The sequence below is a fragment of the Macaca nemestrina genome, chromosome 9 (genome assembly GCF_043159975.1).
Source record: "Macaca nemestrina isolate mMacNem1 chromosome 9, mMacNem.hap1, whole genome shotgun sequence".
Lineage (NCBI taxonomy): Eukaryota > Metazoa > Chordata > Mammalia > Primates > Cercopithecidae > Macaca > Macaca nemestrina.
The window spans coordinates 92130899-92148683 of record NC_092133.1 but is presented as its reverse complement, the minus strand read 5'-3'; the positions used below and the strand labels follow the sequence as shown (position 1 = coordinate 92148683).

General features: G+C 41.9%; 1 non-coding gene and 1 pseudogene across 1 annotated transcript; one reads left to right on the top strand and one right to left on the bottom strand.

Annotated features, from left to right (window-relative positions):
- The window catches only part of LOC139355402 (ribosome biogenesis protein BMS1 homolog), a 54766-nt pseudogene extending 39852 nt beyond the window's left edge, over positions 1-14914 (top strand).
- On the bottom strand, positions 13148-13251 carry LOC139356452 (U6 spliceosomal RNA). The gene has a single exon (XR_011608424.1). It is a non-coding gene; the product is annotated as a U6 spliceosomal RNA (small nuclear RNA).
- Positions 14915-17785: the final 2871 nt, after the last annotated feature.

Below are 17785 nucleotides of genomic sequence, written 5' to 3'. Positions count from 1 at the left end.
TGGGACATATTCTGAGCAGACTGTAGAGGTAAAATGTGTAGGTTTTTTTTGTTTGTTTGTTTCTTGCTTTTTGTTTTTTGAGACGGAATCTCGCTCTATTGCCCAGGCTGGAGTGCAGTGGCACGATCGCAACTCACTGCAACCTCCGTCTCCCGGGTTCAAGCAGTTCTCTCACCTCTGCCTCCTGAGTAGCTGGGACTACAGGCACACACCACCACACCCAGCTAATTTTGGTATTTTTAGTAGAGACGGGGTTTCACCATATTGAAGACTGGTTTCAAACTCCTGATCTCATGTGATCCACCTGCCTCGGCCTCCCAAAGTGCTGGGACTACAGGCGTGAGCCTCTGTGCCTGGCCAAATGTGTAGTATTTTTAATAGGATAAAGCCTACATAATTCTGTCCATAGTTCCTTTATTTAGAAATTGCGCCTTTGTTCATGTTACTCTTATGTTTATTACAGATAACGGCATATGGGTTTGTTTTTTTTTTTCCTGTCATGTGTAGCTGAATCGCGCAGAATTTGAAGATCAAGATGATGAAGCCAGAGTTCAGTATGAGGGTTTTCGACCTGGGATGTACGTCCGCGTTGAGATTGAAAATGTTCCCTGTGAATTTGTGCAGAACTTTGACCCCCATTACCCCATTATCCTGGGTGGCTTGGGCAACAGTGAGGGAAATGTTGGATACGTGCAGGTGGGTCCCTTTGCTGGGTATTTGGTGCCTGAGGCTCTGTGGATTTTCCCTCCATCAATCATCTTACCCTCTCGTCCCCTCAGATGCGTCTGAAGAAACATCACTGGTATAAGAAAATCCTCAAGTCCCGAGATCCAATCATATTTTCTGTAGGGTGGAGGAGGTTTCAGACCATCCCACTCTATTATATCGAAGACCACAATGGAAGACAAAGGCTTCTAAAGTATACGCCACAGCACATGCATTGCGGAGCAGCCTTTTGGGGTAAAATATGATTACAATAACTTGCCTATTGCTGAGATTAAACCTTACAGGCTGCATTATTATAGCTTTTTGCTTTTCCTTTCATAAAATTTCACTCCTAAGATTTTTCTCTTTTCTGGGAGCGGGGAGGTGGTTTGGAGTGTATATGTAAATCTATATCCAAATCCAAATGTCCATATCCAGTATGTTAAACTAGAATCTAAAATTTGTGGTTTGCTATATTTCTTTTTTTGCTTTTCCTTTAAGGCCCTATCACTCCACAGGGAACTGGTTTCTTGGCAATACAGTCTGTCAGTGGCATAATGGTAACTATCTTGGATGATTTCTTTTACAGATTGGTTTGAGAAATATATCCTGAATGTGGGTTATATACATGAGACTTTTAAGTTGAAAATTACTCATTTTTATTAATATAAAGTAAATTTCCCTTTGCTTTTACTCTTCCTACATCCTTTTCAGTAGGGTGTGGGATTAAAGGAGGGGAGGTGGAAGAATTATAATGGTACATTTCCTATTTTTGTGCATCTTTTGGATTTATTTATCTAAGCAAGTACTTAAGAAGTGCTCACCATGTGCCAAGCACTATATGAGGTTGTGAGGAGCCATCAGAGACCAGCCAGACACGAGACTCCCTGCAGCCGTGCTGGGGTAGCAGTCTGTTCACACCATTTTCATTTGACCAGTCAGGCAGGGCGGGGTTTATCGGTCCCATTTAACAGAGAAGAAAGCAGAATAATGAGCAGATGGAATCTGCCCTGGAGGTCCAAATTTTAATTTCCTAAACATTGCAACTGTATTTTCCATTTCATTCCAAATAAATCATTATAGTGAAATTACATTCCTCTGAAATCACTCTCAGGAAAGTACTCAAGTAGCCCTTGTTTTTTGTTTGTTTGTTTTGTTTTGTTTTGTTTTTTGAGACAGAGTCTCAGTCTGTCATCCAGACTGGAGTGCAGTGGCACGATCTTTGCTCACTGCAACCTCTGCCTCCTGGGTTTAAGCGGTTCTCCTGCCTCTGCCTCCCAAGTAGCTGGGATTACAGGTGTGTATGGTGGCATGCCAAGCTAATTTTTGTGTTTTTAGTAGAGACGGGATTTTGCCATATTGGCCAGACTGGTCTTGAACTTCTGACCTCAGGTGATCTGCCCACCTCAGCATCCCAAAGTGCTGGGATTACAGGTATGAGCCACGGTGCTCAGCCTCATGTCACCCTTGTTATTTTGGCTTACCAACTTTAGTTTTGGATTGCTTTTGTCAGACCACTGGGTTGCAAGTTCAGATAGTCTCTCTTGTTTTTCTTAGCTAATTGTAAGTAAAATTCACTTTGGTAATGTATTGTGTCACATAGAATTGAAGTTTTTCTCTTGCTGATATTATTCCTATTTTCAAATTTTGGGGTTCCTGTTAGCCTGATTTTCGGATAGCTGCCACAGGAGTTGTCCTTGATCTGGATAAATCCATAAAAATTGTGAAGAAATTAAAGCTAACTGGTTTTCCATATAAAATTTTCAAGAATACTTCATTTATTAAGGTCTGTATATCTATATATTCTCATATTTATAAATGTCCATATTGTTTGAGAAAAGGAATGAAATACCTCTAAAATATGGGCCTCATGTTTTTAGAAAAGTATTTGAAATCTTTTATAAACTTCATATTTTGTTTGTTCCTTTATATTCTGTTACTTAACTGTGCCGAAGAAAGCAGTAGTAAAACAGCTATTTTTGAGGCTGTTACTCATGACTTCCATGTGAGACTGCCACAGAAGTCATATTGAAAATATGTCATTTTATCCACTGGGTTTTGTTTCCTACTTTTTAAATTTGTGTTAACAAAGGAAAAAAAATCACAAGTTTGTCTAACCATTCAGCAGAAAAATCGACAAAGCATTTGCAGACAACTTGGCAAGGGTACAGAGAAACAGATGTACTGTTTTTCAGTATTTGGGGAGGGTGGTTTGAGCAGCATTTATTGACAATTTCATTAGTGGGGATGTTTCCATTAGAAACACAGAGTTAGGAAGATCATAAAATTGTTCTTGCAATATAAGGTAATAATACCACCGGCGTTTATCTTACTGTTTTCATGTTCTAAGTGTATGCACCTGAGTAAAAGGATCTGAGCAGCAGTCCAGTCTGAGAGACGCCAGCAAAGGCTGCCTAGGCCAGTTCAGTCCAGTAAATCCCTCTTCGATCTTCTCTTCCACACGGACAGCGGTGATGAGCATGCCCATGAACCCACATGATTATTTTGGGGGAAATGAAAGGGTTGTATTTTTGAGGTAGTAATTCTACTTTCAGGGGCAAATACATTTTGATTATTGTATCACCCTTCAGTGAGTTGTTTTTTTTCTTTAACCAAGGATATATGTTTGAGGGAAGAAGTAAAGCATAAAGTATATGATTTTGTGTGTGTTTTTATCTTGCTATACCTGTAGGGAATGTTTAATTCTGCCTTGGAAGTAGCCAAATTTGAAGGTGCTGTGATTCGAACTGTCAGTGGGATAAGGGGGCAGATCAAGAAAGCGCTCTGAGCTCCAGAAGGAGCTTTCCGGGCCAGCTTTCAGGATAAGCTGCTGATGAGTGGTGAGTGTCCTGAGTAGTGTTCAGGGCAGGGTGTTACCATTCATGCTTGACTTCTAGCCAGTGTGACGAGAGGCTGGAGTCAGGTCTCTAGAGAGTTGATCAGCTCCAGCCTTAGATCTCCCAGTCTTATGCGGTGTGCCCATTCGCCTTGTGTCTGCAGTCTCCTGGCCACACCCAGTAACAGTTCTGTGATCTATGAGAATAGTTTCTTAGCGAGCTTTCCCTTCAAATACTTTGCAACCAGGTAGAGAAGTTTGGAGTGAAGGTTTTGTTCTTTGTTTCTTCACAATATGGATATGAATCTCCTTTTGAAAATGTTAAAGTAAATTACCTCTCTTTTCAGATATTGTCTTCATGCAAACTTGGTATCCTGTTTCCATCCCAGCCTTCTATAACCCAGTAGCATCTTTGTTGAAACCCAGTGGGTGAGAAAGACACCTGGTCAGGAATGTGGACCACCAGCCAACTCGGGCTTACCCATGGCGTCAGACTAAAGGCGAACAAGGACTCTGTGTAAGGTACCGGTCGCGTGTGTGTGTGTGGAGATGCAGTCTGTGCCCTGCAGACAGGGAGTCACACAGACACTTTTCTATAATTTCTTTTTTTTTTTTTTTTTTTTTTTTTGAGACGGAGTCTTGCTGTGTCACCCAGGCTGGAGTGCAATGGCCAGATCTCGGCTCACTGCAAGCTCCGCCTCCCGGGTTCACGCCATTCTCCTGCCTCAGCCTCCCGAGTAGCTGGGACTACAGGCACCCGCCACCTCGCCCGGCTAGTTTTTTTTTTGTATTTTTTATTAGAGACGGGGTTTCACCGTGTTAGCCAGGATGGTCTCGATCTCCTGACCTCGTGATCCGCCCGTCTCGGCCTCCCAAAGTGCTGGGATTACAGGCTTGAGCCACCGCGCCCGGCCTATAATTTCTTACATGCTTTGAATGTTCAAGTATAAAGTCTAATGTTAAATTTGATTGAACAGTTGTATATTCACGGAATATTTTGTAACGGAACACCAAAAAATGGTAATAGTGGTTCTTTCTGGATTGAAGACAAACTTTTCTTTTTTAAAATAAAATTTATTTTATATATTTGAGGTTGACCACATGATCTTAAAGGATACATATAGTAAACTGGTTACTACAGTGAAGCAAATTAATGTATCTACCATCTCACATAGTTTCATTTTTTTGTGTTTGACAGGAACAGCTAAAATCTTATTTAACAAAAATCCCTAAGACAACACATTTTTATTAACTATAGCCCTCATGTTGTACATTAGATCCTTAAGTTTTTCATCCTGCATGTCTGCTAGTTTGTATTATTTTAATGTATGTCTCCCCATTTACTATTGGTCATTTCCTATTTGGCCCATTTTTCAACTGGGTTGTTTTTCTGCTCGTAAGTTGTAAGAGTTCTTTACTGATTTTTAGATATTAACACTTTATCAGATATGTGATTTGCAAATATTTCTTTCAGTCTGTAGGTTCCCTTTTCATTTTATTGGTTGTTTCTTTCGCTGTGCAGAAGCTTTTTAGCTTGATGCAGTCCTCCTTGTTTATGTTTGCGTTAGCCTGGCTTCTGGTGCAATATCCAAAAAATTATTGCTAAGGCCAATATCAAGAGGCTTTCCCCCTATGTTTTCTTCTAGGAGTTTTATGGTTTCAGGTCTTCTTTAGGTCTTGCATCTGTTTTGAGTTAAGTTTTGTGTGTGGTGTATGATCAGGGTCCAATTTTATTCTTTTGCATGTGAAAATCCAGTTTTCCCAGCACTATTATTGAAGAGAATATCTTTTTTTCCATTGTGTTGTCTTATTTGCCTTTGTCAAAAATTAGTTGGCAGTATATGACCTTTATTTCAAAAGTCTCTGTTCTGTTCCATTGGTCTATTTTTTGTTTGTTTTTATGCCAGTACCATACTGTTTTGATTACTATAGTTTTGTAATACAATTTTAAATCAGGAGATGTGATGTCTCCAACTTTTTCTCTAACAGTAACCTGTTGGCTGTTTGGGATTTGTTATGGTTCCATATGAGTTTCAGGATTGTTTTTTCTGTTTTTTTGAGATGAAGTCTCACTCTGTCACCCAAGCTGGAGTGCAGTGGCACGATCTTGGCTCACTGCAACCTCCACCTCCTGGATTCAAGCAATTCTCCTGCCCCAGTCCCCCGGGTAGCTGAGACTACAGGCACGTGCCACCATGTCTGGCTAATTTTTGTGGTTTTAGTAGAGACAGGGTTTCACTAGGTTGGCCAGGCTGGTCTCCAACTCCTGACCTCATGATTCACCTGCCTCGGCCTCCCAAAGTGCTGGGATTACAGGTGTGAACCACCACATCCGGCCAGAATTGTGTTTTTCTGTTCTGTGAAGAATGCCATCAGAACTTTGATGAGAATTGTTTTAAATCTGTATATTTGCTTTGGGCAGTGTGAACATTTTAACAATATTAATTCTTCTGACCATGAACATAGGATATCTTTCCATTTGTTCATGTCTAAATTTCTTTCATCAATGTTTTATGGTTTTCAAGTGTACACATCTTTCACCTTCTTGGTTAAATTTATTCCTAAGTTTTTGTTTTTCTTTGATGCTGTTGTAAATGAGATTATTTTCTTGATTTCTTTGTCAACTAGGTTATTTGTATATGGAAATGCGACTGATTTTTATATGTTGAGTTTATACCTTGCAGCTTAACTGAATCAATTTAGTAGTTCTCACAGTTTTTTTGTGGAATCCTTGGGGTTTTTTAGATAAAGGATCTTGTCATCTGCAAATAGAGATAATTTTACTTCTTTAATTTAGTTGCCTTTTTTTTTTTTTTCTCATCTGATTGCTCTTGCTAGTACTATGTTGAATACAAGTGACAAGACTGGGCATCTCTATCTTGTACTCAATCTTAGTGGAAAAGCTTTCAGTTGTTCCCCACTAACTATGATGTAGACTGTGGGTTTTTTATAAATGGTCTTTATTATGTTGAGAAACTTTCCTTCTATACATAAACTATTAAGAGGGTTTATGAAGAAATGTTGCTAAACTTTGTTAAATGCTTTTTTTGCATCAATTGAGGTGACCATGTGGTTTTACATTTTATTTTGTTAATGTGATATATCACATTGATTTGCATATGTTAAACCAGGCTTGCACACCAGGGAATAATCCCACTTAATCATTATGTATAATCTTTTTGATGTGTTGTTGAATTCTATTTGCTAAATTTTTTTTAGGATTTTTGCATCAGTGTTTAATTTATTGGAGAAGTTGACTTGTAGTTTTTCTTGTGTGTGTATGTGTGTGTTTTGGTTTGGCTTAGGTATTAAGGTGGCACTGGCCTGGTGAAATGTGTTTGGAATTATTTCCTCTCGCTCTATTTTTGGGAGAAGTTTAAGAAGTAAACCCCCAGGGGATGGGAGTGACTCTGGACATGGGAGTTACGTGGTAGTGACTCTGGAGCCTGGAGTGGTGGAACACAGCAGCATCCCAGTCTCCATGAGGCCAAGTACAGCACCAGCAAGGACCCCAGAATGGTGGAGCACTGCTGTGGCTTGGGCCCTTGGGGGCAGGGACCAGCGCAACAACTACTTCTCTCCCTGGAGAGGCAGGTGCCTGGGCAACTCAGATTCTCCAGGGATAGTCCAGTTTCAAGAAAGCAGGGTTCCACAGTTGTTTGTCCTGAAAGGCAAGATATCCCAGTTCAGCCAATGCTATTTTCCTGGGATGTGGGGGTGCCATGTTGTCTCATCCCTGTCAGGTGTGGCTGCTCAGCTCAGCCAAGACTGATTCCCTGTGAAGCGGGGCAGTGCTGCAGGTCTCATGCAATGAGAGGTTGTCTGCTCTGGGTAGCCAAGGCACTGATTCCCTGGAAAGCAGGGCACCAAGTCAGCTCAGGGCCCAAGGGGCAGGGCGCAATTGCAGCTGGGAGGGGAGGGGCACAGCAGCCTGGCCCCACAGGGTAGGGTGTATGCTGTGATGTGGACTTCGTTTGTTCCCACCAGCACTCATGTTGAAATTTGATTCCAAATGTGGTGGTGTGGGAGGTGGGGCCTAGTGGGAGGTATTTGGGTCACTGGGGCAGATCCTTTATGAATAGGTTAGGCCTTTTCATGGGACTGGATTAGTTACCAGGAGTGGATTATCAGAGTCAATTCAGCTTCCTAGACTCTCGTGTTTCCTCTCTTGCCATGTGAGCCCTTTGCATACACCTGTTTCCCCTTCCACTTTCCCCATGAGATGAAGCAGCACAAGACCCTCACCAGATGTGCTGCCCTATCTCAGACTTTTCAGACACAAGCAGGGTGAGCCAAATAAACCTTTTTTATAAAATAAGTTACCGAGTCTCAGGTATTCTGTTACAGCCATACTAAATGGCCTAAGACAGTGTAACAGCAGCTCAGGGGTGGTGGGCCACTAGGCGGGGGTGATACAGAGCAACAAACCCTGAGGATGGTAGAAAGGTGCGGTGGCTGCTCACCCTGGGCGGGACATGCTCCCGAAGTGGTTCCGGGTCCAGGAGGTCACATTGCAGCAGCAGCTGGTCCATAGGGGTGGGGCGCAACGTCAGTTCCTTCTCTGAGGGGAGTGCTGGGGCTGCTGGGCCCCTTTTGCTTCCTTATCTCCGCAGGGAGACATCCCCTCTGCTTCAGGCTGATCCCTCTGGGGATGGGTGGTGGGGGACAGATATTTCCTTCTCTCCTTTATGTGACCGTCCTGGTTTTCTGTGCTCTACTGGATTTCTGCTACTCCTTGATGCACTCTGGGGCTCTCCTTTAGAACCTTCATCAAAATATAGTTGTTTGCTGCTTTGGCTGTCTTTGTCAGAGGACAAACGCAGGGGACTATTGATTGGCCCCTTGCTGGTGTCCCTCCCTCTTAAACTTTTCACTGGGTACTCTTTTGAACCACTTTTTCCCCCACCATATACATGTATTTTTAAAGCATCAATGTGCTAATTTCTATTGAAGCAATGTGGATTTTTCTGAAAGTTTTAATGTTTTAATAAGCTTTTTATTAAAATGTTAATGTACATACAGAAGAGTGCCCAAATTGCAGGTGTGCAGCTAGATAAACTGTAGCACACCAGGCCGCCACACCCTGGAGCAAGCAGTAGCCTCACCCTGAAGCCTATCCCAGGCACTGCTGCCCCACCCCGCCCCCCAAAATAGCCACTTTCCCAGTTCCTGACATAGATTTGTTCTGCCTGGTTTTGAATTTTATAAAATACAACACATTCTATTTAGCCTGGCTTCTTTGCTTCAGTATTATAGGACACAACCATGTTCTTGTCTATGGCAGACATTGATTTATTGTCATTGTTGAGTTCCATTATATGACTGTGTCACCATTTATCCACTGATGAGTAAAATGATTTCCTATTTTTGGCCGTTATCCCATGGCCCTGAGCGCTAGGTCTGGATATGGGACTTGCGGGTATGCAGGGGCACACACACTTCTGCTGGAGGATCCCTGGGTGGGGTGGAGACTCCAGGGCACCTGTGCTCTGCCTCAGTGTGGAGGCTTCTGTGTCGTGTTCTGGGAGCACAGTGGCTTGGCCTCCACCAGCAGCAGCAGCTTAAAGAGTTCCTGCTGTTCCACATGCTTGAAGACAATTCAAGTTTTGTTTTGTTTTGTTTTTCTTTTTTTTTTTTAGGTGTTCAGTGCCTGTCTGGACTTCTATTTTCATTTAGATTTTTGGTTTCTTAGAAATTTCGTTATTCTCTTCATAGCTTAACAACGTATTTGAAAAGATTTGTTTTCATGTGGAGTATTCAGTTTTGTAAGAAGAGGGTTGTTCAAGGCATCAGTCTGCCACTCTGCTAGAAACAGAAGTCTCCCAGGCATTTGTTTTTATATAAAGTAGTTAATGAAATTTTGAACCGTCTTACATGAATTTTTATTAAAATACACTTCAGGATGTGGTGCCCATTATCCATTCTACTCTTCTGTGAGAAGCAGATTTCTCTGAATTCTTGAATTCGAAAACAATTGGGGTTCCTAAACAGAGAATATGGAATATTATTGGGGATGATGTCTTTAATACTACATTTCAAGACATAGGAGAAACTTTTTCTTTAATAAAAGCCTAGGGCAAAACTTTCAATTTATTAATAGTATTTATGAGGCCATTAAGAATTTGTGCCATCTTGATTGAACATAGAATTTAAGATTACCTTGAAAATTCAGTACAGAGTATTTTGCCTTCATCTGTTTTTGAGTCTCCCTTCTTTCAGCCAGCCTTCCATCAGAAATAGAATAAAGTTAAACTTCTTAATTAGAATCAGGAATCAGGACTCTTTGGCTGCTGACTGAAGGAAGAACTGTCCTTAAATCCAGAGTGGGCCAGGTGTGGTGGCTCATGCCTGTAATCCGAGCACTTTGGGAGGCCAAGGCAGGTGGATCACCTGAGGTCAGTAGTTCTAGACCAGCATGACCAACATGGTGAAACCCCATCTCTACTGAAAATACAAAAATTAGCTGGGCATGGTGGTGTGTGCCTGTAGTCCCAGATACTTGCGAGACTGAGACAGGAGAATTGCTTGAACTCGGGAGGTGGAGGCTGTGTGAGCTGAGATTGTGCCACTGCACTCTAGCCTGGGCAACAGGGCGAGACTCTGTCTCAAACAAGCAAGCAAACAAACAAACAAACAAATGAAAAACCCAATATCTAGAGTGGTTGATAGTCAAGATGAAAAACTAAATTATTTTTGTTAGGCTGGGAAATAACCACCTCAGTGGCCTAAAGACAAAGCCTAAAATTTCCATGAAAAGAAACTGGGATCTATTCATCTGCTCTGTTGAGACCCCATAGTTCACCATAGAAATGGGCACAGAGGCTTTTGGGGGGAGAGTTGTAAGTATAAGCTCTCTGTTCCTCTGTTTACCAAGAATTATGGGGGTCCACTGAGGCAGTTCATATTTGGCGGATGATTGAGACCTGATTTCTCAGGGCCAGTGTACTCTGGTGTTGCTGATCTTGTGGAAAAGTCAACCCAAAGAGAAGATTTTATACAGAAGTTTTAAATACACATTGGTCATAATTTGAATATGTCACGGTCTTTATTTTTCTTTTTAGCCAGTCCTAAGGCAATCCTGAGGCAAAAATTCACTGCAGATTCCAAAAGCCTCGCAGAAGGCCCTGCCATTTAAGAACAAGCCCAAGACCCAAGCAAAGGCAGGCAAGGTGCCGAAGAACAGGTGGAGACTGGCCGTCATACGCGAGCCTCATGAAAGACAGGTACTGTTGCCCATGCTGTACTGCATGCTGCGTTTAGATAGGAAAAGAACGCTCTCAGCAGCACACTTCCTGTTTCTACTGCAGTCTCAGTTATTCAGGGCACTGGAACTAAAGTCAGAGGAAGAGCCAGAGTCCATTTCCCTTCCTTTGCCTGGTCCTGCTCTGCCCTGTGCTTTTGATGGGGATAACAGGCACATGGCTGGGGAACTCCTCTGTCTTGGTTAGCTGCACACAGTGTCCACAGAATGATGAACACAGGTGGTAAAGGTAAAATGCGATCACACCTGTGTCTCCATGCCAACAACGACTTCCTAGCGCAGGATGCATTTTCATGCAGTTAATATTCATTTGGATCATGGGTTGCCTCTAGTCTTAGTGTTTAGGATGCGAGTGTGTCAGGTGGCTGAGAGCATTCTGATACTCACTGGCTTTTGTCCTGGTCAGATCCTCGCACTGCTGGATGCTCTGAGTACGGTGCACAGTCAGAAGATGAAGAAGGCCAAGGAGCAGCAGCACCTGCACAATAAGGAGCACTTCAGAGCCAAGCAGAAGGAGGAGGAGGAGAAGCTGAAGCGGCAGAAGGACCTCAGGAAGAAGCTCTTCCGAATTCAGGGGGAGAAGGAAAGAAGCAACCAGAAGTCCAGTTTGAAGGGGGCTGAGGGCCAGTTGCAGTAAGCCTTTGGACTGGAGGGACTGTCCCTGGATCTGCGGAGGTGGACAGTTTCAAACATCACAGTTTGAATGCCTGTGAATGACAAGTCAGTGGGCAAGAGCCCAAGAGATGTCTCTACCCAAACTGTGCCTGCAAGAGGAGGAATGGAGAAGCCTGGACTGCTGGGACTGGGTTCGTTCTCACCACCTGGGGCTGTCGAGATTTAAGGTGATGTAAGCTGTAGTTATGTGGATTCTCTTACTTTCCTCTGCCTGCCTCAGTTTAATTATTTTGTGCTACAAAACTATCATTACAATTTTTTTTTGTTAGTTTTGGCTTAGTAGTTTTCATTAGGGATGAATGCCTGACAATCCTTTGTGGATAATTATTTATGCTACCACCTTCATGAGGTGTCTTCCAGAAGAGAAAGAAATATTCACTTGAACCCTCAGCTCTCATGGAAAATTTCAGAGAAGGGTGTGTAGTGTTTTTGTTGTCTGTTATTTCCTTTGATCACTGGCCCTTGTGGACATTTTCTATCTTATTTCATATGTTTGCACATTAGTATAGTGACAAGGTAACAGTAAGTACATTTTTAAAGCTTTAGACCAGGAGATTGTCAGGTGCAGAGACCAAGTAAATCGTATATATCAATGAGATAGGCTTCCCATGTTATGCTCATATGTTATGCCCATATTATGCTCATGCATTATACCTGCCTAACTGCATTGACTTTTTTTTTTTTTTTTTTTCCCAGACAGAATCTCACTCTGTCACCAGGCTGGAGTGCAGTGGTGCAATCTGGGCTCAGTGCAATCTCCGCCTCCCAGGTTTAAGCAATTCTCCTGCCTCAGCCTCCCGAATAGCTGAAATTACAAGCACACGCCACCACATCCAGCTAATTTTTGTATTTTTTGTAGAGACGGGGTTTCACCATGTTGGCCAGGATGGTCTCAAACTCCTGACCTTGTGATCCACCCGCCTCAGCCTCCCAAAGTGCTGGGATTACAGGTGTGAGCCACGGCGCCCAGCTCATTGCCTTTTTAAAAAATTAAACATTATATTGATATAATCATACTATTATAAAGGCAATGAATGTATTTTATGATTATATGTTGATATAATTATATGCAATCTAATCCTATACAATGTAATCATAGCGTCACACATAGTTGTATACTTTGCCCAATTTCTTTCAGCGGTAACATTTCACACATATCACAATCAGGATATTGATATCAATACAACCCACTGATTTTATTCACATTTCCCCAGCTTTACTTTCCCCAACGTATACTCCTCCATGTGTGCATGTGTGTGTAGAAATATGGAATGCAGCTGGGCACAGTGACTCACGCCTGTAATCCCAGCACTTTGGGATGCTAAGGCAGGAGGATCACTTGAGCTCAGGAATTTGAGACCAGCTTGGGCAACATGGTGAAACCTCATCTCTACAAAAAATACAAAAATTTGCCAGATGTGGTGGTGCACACCTGCAGTTCCAGCTGCTTGGGAGGCTGAAGCAGGAGGATCACTTGAGCTCAAGAGGTCGAGGCTGCAGTAAGCCGTGATAGCACCACTGCACTCCAGCCTGGATGACAGAGCAAGACCCAGTTTCAAAAAAACAAAATGTATATTTATATATACCTATATAAAAATATATATACACATATATATACGGAGAACATATATATACACACATATATATGTAGAACATATATATACACATATATATATGTAGAACACTTCATGAATTTATATGTCATCTGTGCACGGGGCCCATGCTGACCTCTGTGTTGTGCCAGTTATAGTATGTGTGCTGCTGACATGAGTACCGCATTGCCTTTACAACATCATAGGGGCCAAAGAGGGTCAGCAGGATTGTGAGCAGTTGGCCTAGTCTGAGAGGCTGTCTAAAAGCCGAAAGCTGTCAATAGACAGGTGCTCAGCTTTGTGTCTCCATAAGAAGGGAAGGGGATGTGAGGATCCCATCAGGGCTGGGTCCATCTGGGATGTGATAGTTGGAACATGCCCAGACCTTTCTGAGCAACTCTGGGTGTAAATTTTCCTCTATTTCTCAAGAGCTATTATGAATTTCATCATCCAGCATGCTGACAGATCTGGGGACTGACACATAGTAAGTCCATAACAATTATAAAACAATTTAAAACTAATATGTTATATAGCATAATCTGTACATTTTAAAATGCAAAACTATAATTCAATTAAACTATACAAGACACTCTGTCATACCATGTTTTATAATTAAGTAGCTTATAAAGTGATCAGCAAGTGGCTTATACAACAAGCAAATTTGTTCAAAGAGAAGCCTTGCAAATAAGTATTTATAATTGTATAGTTTTATATTTCAGCCAGAAGAGTGAACTCCTTTAAGCAATGGGAGAAATAAAAGAATGTTTAATTACAGTTGCAGATAATTGTCTTTTCCAAAGGCAATATATGTAGGTAGAAGTCGTACCTGTTAATATGAAAAATCTTGGTTTACCTATTTGGAGAACAAGGGAAATAAAAAGTTTGTATATCAAGATTATTTAAAACTAAAGTTAAGGAATCTCTAATGTCTGAAAGAAATAATAAATAGCATTTTCTATGTAGAATTTTTATTGGTGAAGGTCCCACCTGGCCAGGTTAGTAAAATACAGTCACACATCATTTAAGGATGGGGATACATTCTGAGATATGTATCATTAGGCAATTTTGTCATTGTGCAAACATCATAGAGTGACACGCAAGCCTAGATGGTATAGCCTACTGTGCACCTGGGCTCTATGGTATGGCCTATTGCTTCTAGGCTACAAACCTGGACAGCATGTGACTGTACTGACTACGTAGCCAGTTGTAACACAGTGGTAAACATTTATGTATCGAAACATAGAAGAGGCATAGCAAAAATAGGATATGGTGGAACCACCGCCATATATGTGGTCCGTCATCGACTGAAAGTCATGCGGCATGTGGCTGTATGTATACACATAGTTTTTGCTGTGAGTTTGCATCCATCTCATAGGAAGACATATGTCACAATGAGGACCACACTGGAGAGTGTGTAAATTACTTTTCAATACTAATAGCTTATTCATTTGATATTGTCAGCAAGTATGTTGCAAAAATAAATTACACCAGAATGTGAGTTCCCTGAGAGCAGGAACTGGGTTGTTCACCTTGCTGGCACTTGGAGTAAGAGCCACTGAGCTTAGCACTGCATAAAATTGCTTGGAAGAAAGAAGGGAGGGCATTCCAGGTAACTGAAGCATTGCTATGCAAAGTAAGCATTTGCCCTCTAAAATATTTTAACAATTTTTATAGAAACCTTTCTCAATTGCATTGAACTTTATTAATTGTAAAAATTACTCTGTTATACCTTTCTATGCTTTCACTATGCACAGGCAGCCATAGGTGCTGGGTATGTTTTGAAAACATATTGAACCTACAGTGTACATATCATTCCATGCCATTAAATATTCTTATTTAATCATAGATGTGTTCAGGTGTGTTTGGTTTCCTATTTGTGGATGTACTAGATTGTTTCTTTTTTTTTAACAACCTGTGAACTTGCTTTAAGTATTATCATTTGGTGACATGCTTGCCATTTCACACCTGGCTGACCCCACGTCTATTTAAGCAGATTTAATTAAAAAATTTAAAAAAAAAATTTTAAGGCCGGGTGTGGTGGCTCACGCCTGTAATCCCAGCACTTCGGGAGGCCAAGGCGGGTGGATCACAAGGTCAGGAGATCAAGACCATCCTGGCTAACATGGTGAAACCCCGTCTCTACTAAAAAATACAAAAAATTAGCCGGGCGTCGTGGCGGGTGCCTGTAGGCCTGTAGTCCCAGCTACTCGGGAGGCTGAGGCAGGAGAATGGCGTGAACCGGGGAGGTGGAGCTTGCAGTAAGCCGAGATCACGCCACTGCACTCCAGCCTAGGCGATAGAGAGAGACTCCGTCTCAAAAAAAACAAAAATTTTTTTTAAGAAAAAAATCTGTATGTAGGTAGACCCATGTAGTTTGGACACTTGTTGTTCAAAGGTCACAACTGTACCTGTGGTGACTGATATAAAACAGATGACCAAAAATGTTAGTTTTATTTCCCCATCTGGTCCCATTTAAAAGAGCTGTTTAGGTCTGAGAATTTTCACATGTACAAAGTTCCACTCAAGGATGCCGAGGAACTGCACCCCTCTTGCTGGAGTCCAGCCCTCCCCACCCAACCCTGCTGAGTGCTGATGCACCTTCCATCCCTGTCACACTGTTGTCTCGGGAAGGTCACGTGAGTGGAGGCACGCAGCATGGGATCTCTGTAACTGGCTGCTTTTGCTAAGCATCATGTTTTTGAGATCCACCCCAGTGCTCTGTGTGTCAGTGGCATGTTCCTTTCTATTGTGGAATGGTGTTTGCCTGCACAGGGAGACACGGGTGGTTACCCCTTCATCCATGGGAGGACATGTAGTTGTGTCCAGATTTGGGCGATTATGGACAGAGTTGCTATAAATATTTGTGCAGAGGTTTTCATGTGAACACAATTTTTCCTTATTGCAGGGAAAATCGTTGTGGGACTGCTGGGCTATGTGGTTTAACAGAACTGTCAAAGTGCTTTCCAGTGTCACCTCACTGTGGTTTTGATTTGCATTTCCCTAATGACTAGTGTTGATGGTCTCTCATAGGCTTGCTGTCTTCCACATAGAGCGTCCTCTTCAGTGAGGATCCAAGTCTTTTACCCACTTTTGTTTGGATGGTTTTCTAACTGTTGATTTTGAGAGTTCTTTATATATGCCGGACTACTTTCTTTGTTGGATATGTGGTTTGCAAATATTCTCTCCCAGCCTTTAGCTGTCTTTTCAGTGTTTTTTAATAGTGTCTTTTTCCAAGCTATGTTTTTTATTTTGATTACGTCTAATTGATGGATTTTTGCTTTTACATGCATTTGGCGTCATGTCTAAGAACAATTTCCCTAACCTCAAGTGATGAAGATTTCTTCCTATGTTTTCTTCCAAAACTTTAAACACACACTCTCTCCCTCTCTCTCTCTCTGGTACCAAATAAACAGGAAACACTCATGACAATTGCAGTCCTGGTTTCTGTAGCTGGTCACATGGTCCTATAACTACGTTCTTCCACTCCCCAGTATGTATTCCCTTTGCCTTCAGGAAGCCTCTGCTGGTTGTGGTTTTTAACCTGGTGGGGAACCCTCATTCCCAAAGGTTCTGGACTATTACTAATCCTGCCTAGATTGGGTTGTTGTGCTTTTCCATTGATCTTAATCACAGCACATTCCCCAAGAGCCCTCCTATACCCCAGACATGCTCTTCCCCAGTCCGTTGTGAAGCAGCAGGGCAGTTTCTCCTTGGTGGTCTGGACCAGCCACCCCCACCAGCGCAGGAACTCCTTCTTTACCTGTTGATCCAGAGGCATGAGGAGCTTGGCGCTGCTGGGTGGCAGCCTAAACTTCCAGTGCAATGGATCATCGCTGTGTCTCCTGGCGGCAGCATTCCTCCCTCTGGAACTAAGACCTCTAGGCCAGCAGAGCATAAGGTATTGGGGATGAGGAGCAAAACTGTTGCTAGTAATTTTGTTATTTCACAAATGTTATATACATGGAATCATATAGTATGTACCTTTTAAAGATTGACTTACTTTTTAAAATTGATAATTTATTTGAGTTTCATTCAAGTTGTTTCATGTGTCAGTAGATTGTTCTTTGTAATGCTGGGTAGTATTCTATAATATGGATGTACCGCAGTGTATCCAACCATTCACCATTAAAGGACATCTGGGTAGTTTTCTGTTTGGGGTTATTACAAATAAAGCTGCTATGAACATTTGTATATAAAATTCTGTCTAAAAACAAGTTTTTGTTTGTGTCCTGGAAATGCCCATGGTTGCATTTTCTTGGTCCTATGATAAGTACATTTTCAGTTTTATAAGGAACTGCCAAATTTTTTCCAGAGTGGCTGTACCATTTTACATTTTCACCAGCAAGTGTGGGTGCTCTGGTGTCTCTGCATCCTTGCCAGGATTTGCTGTTATTCACTATTTTTTAAAAAATATTATTTAAAGTTTTTTAGCTGGAGTCTCCATCTCCCAGGCTGGAGTTCATTGGTGTGATCTCGACTCACTGCAACCTCCACCTCCTGGGTTCAAGCAATTCTCCTGCCTCAGCCTCCCGAGTAGCTGGTTACAGGCATGTACCACCACGCCTGGCTAATTTGGAATTTTTAGTAGAGATGGTCTACTATTCTTTTTATGCATTGCTAAATTTGATTTGCTAACACTGTCTTGAGGATTTTTCCATCTAGGCTTATGAGCAAAATCAGCCTGCAGTGTTCTTTCTTCTGTACCTTCCTCCTCTC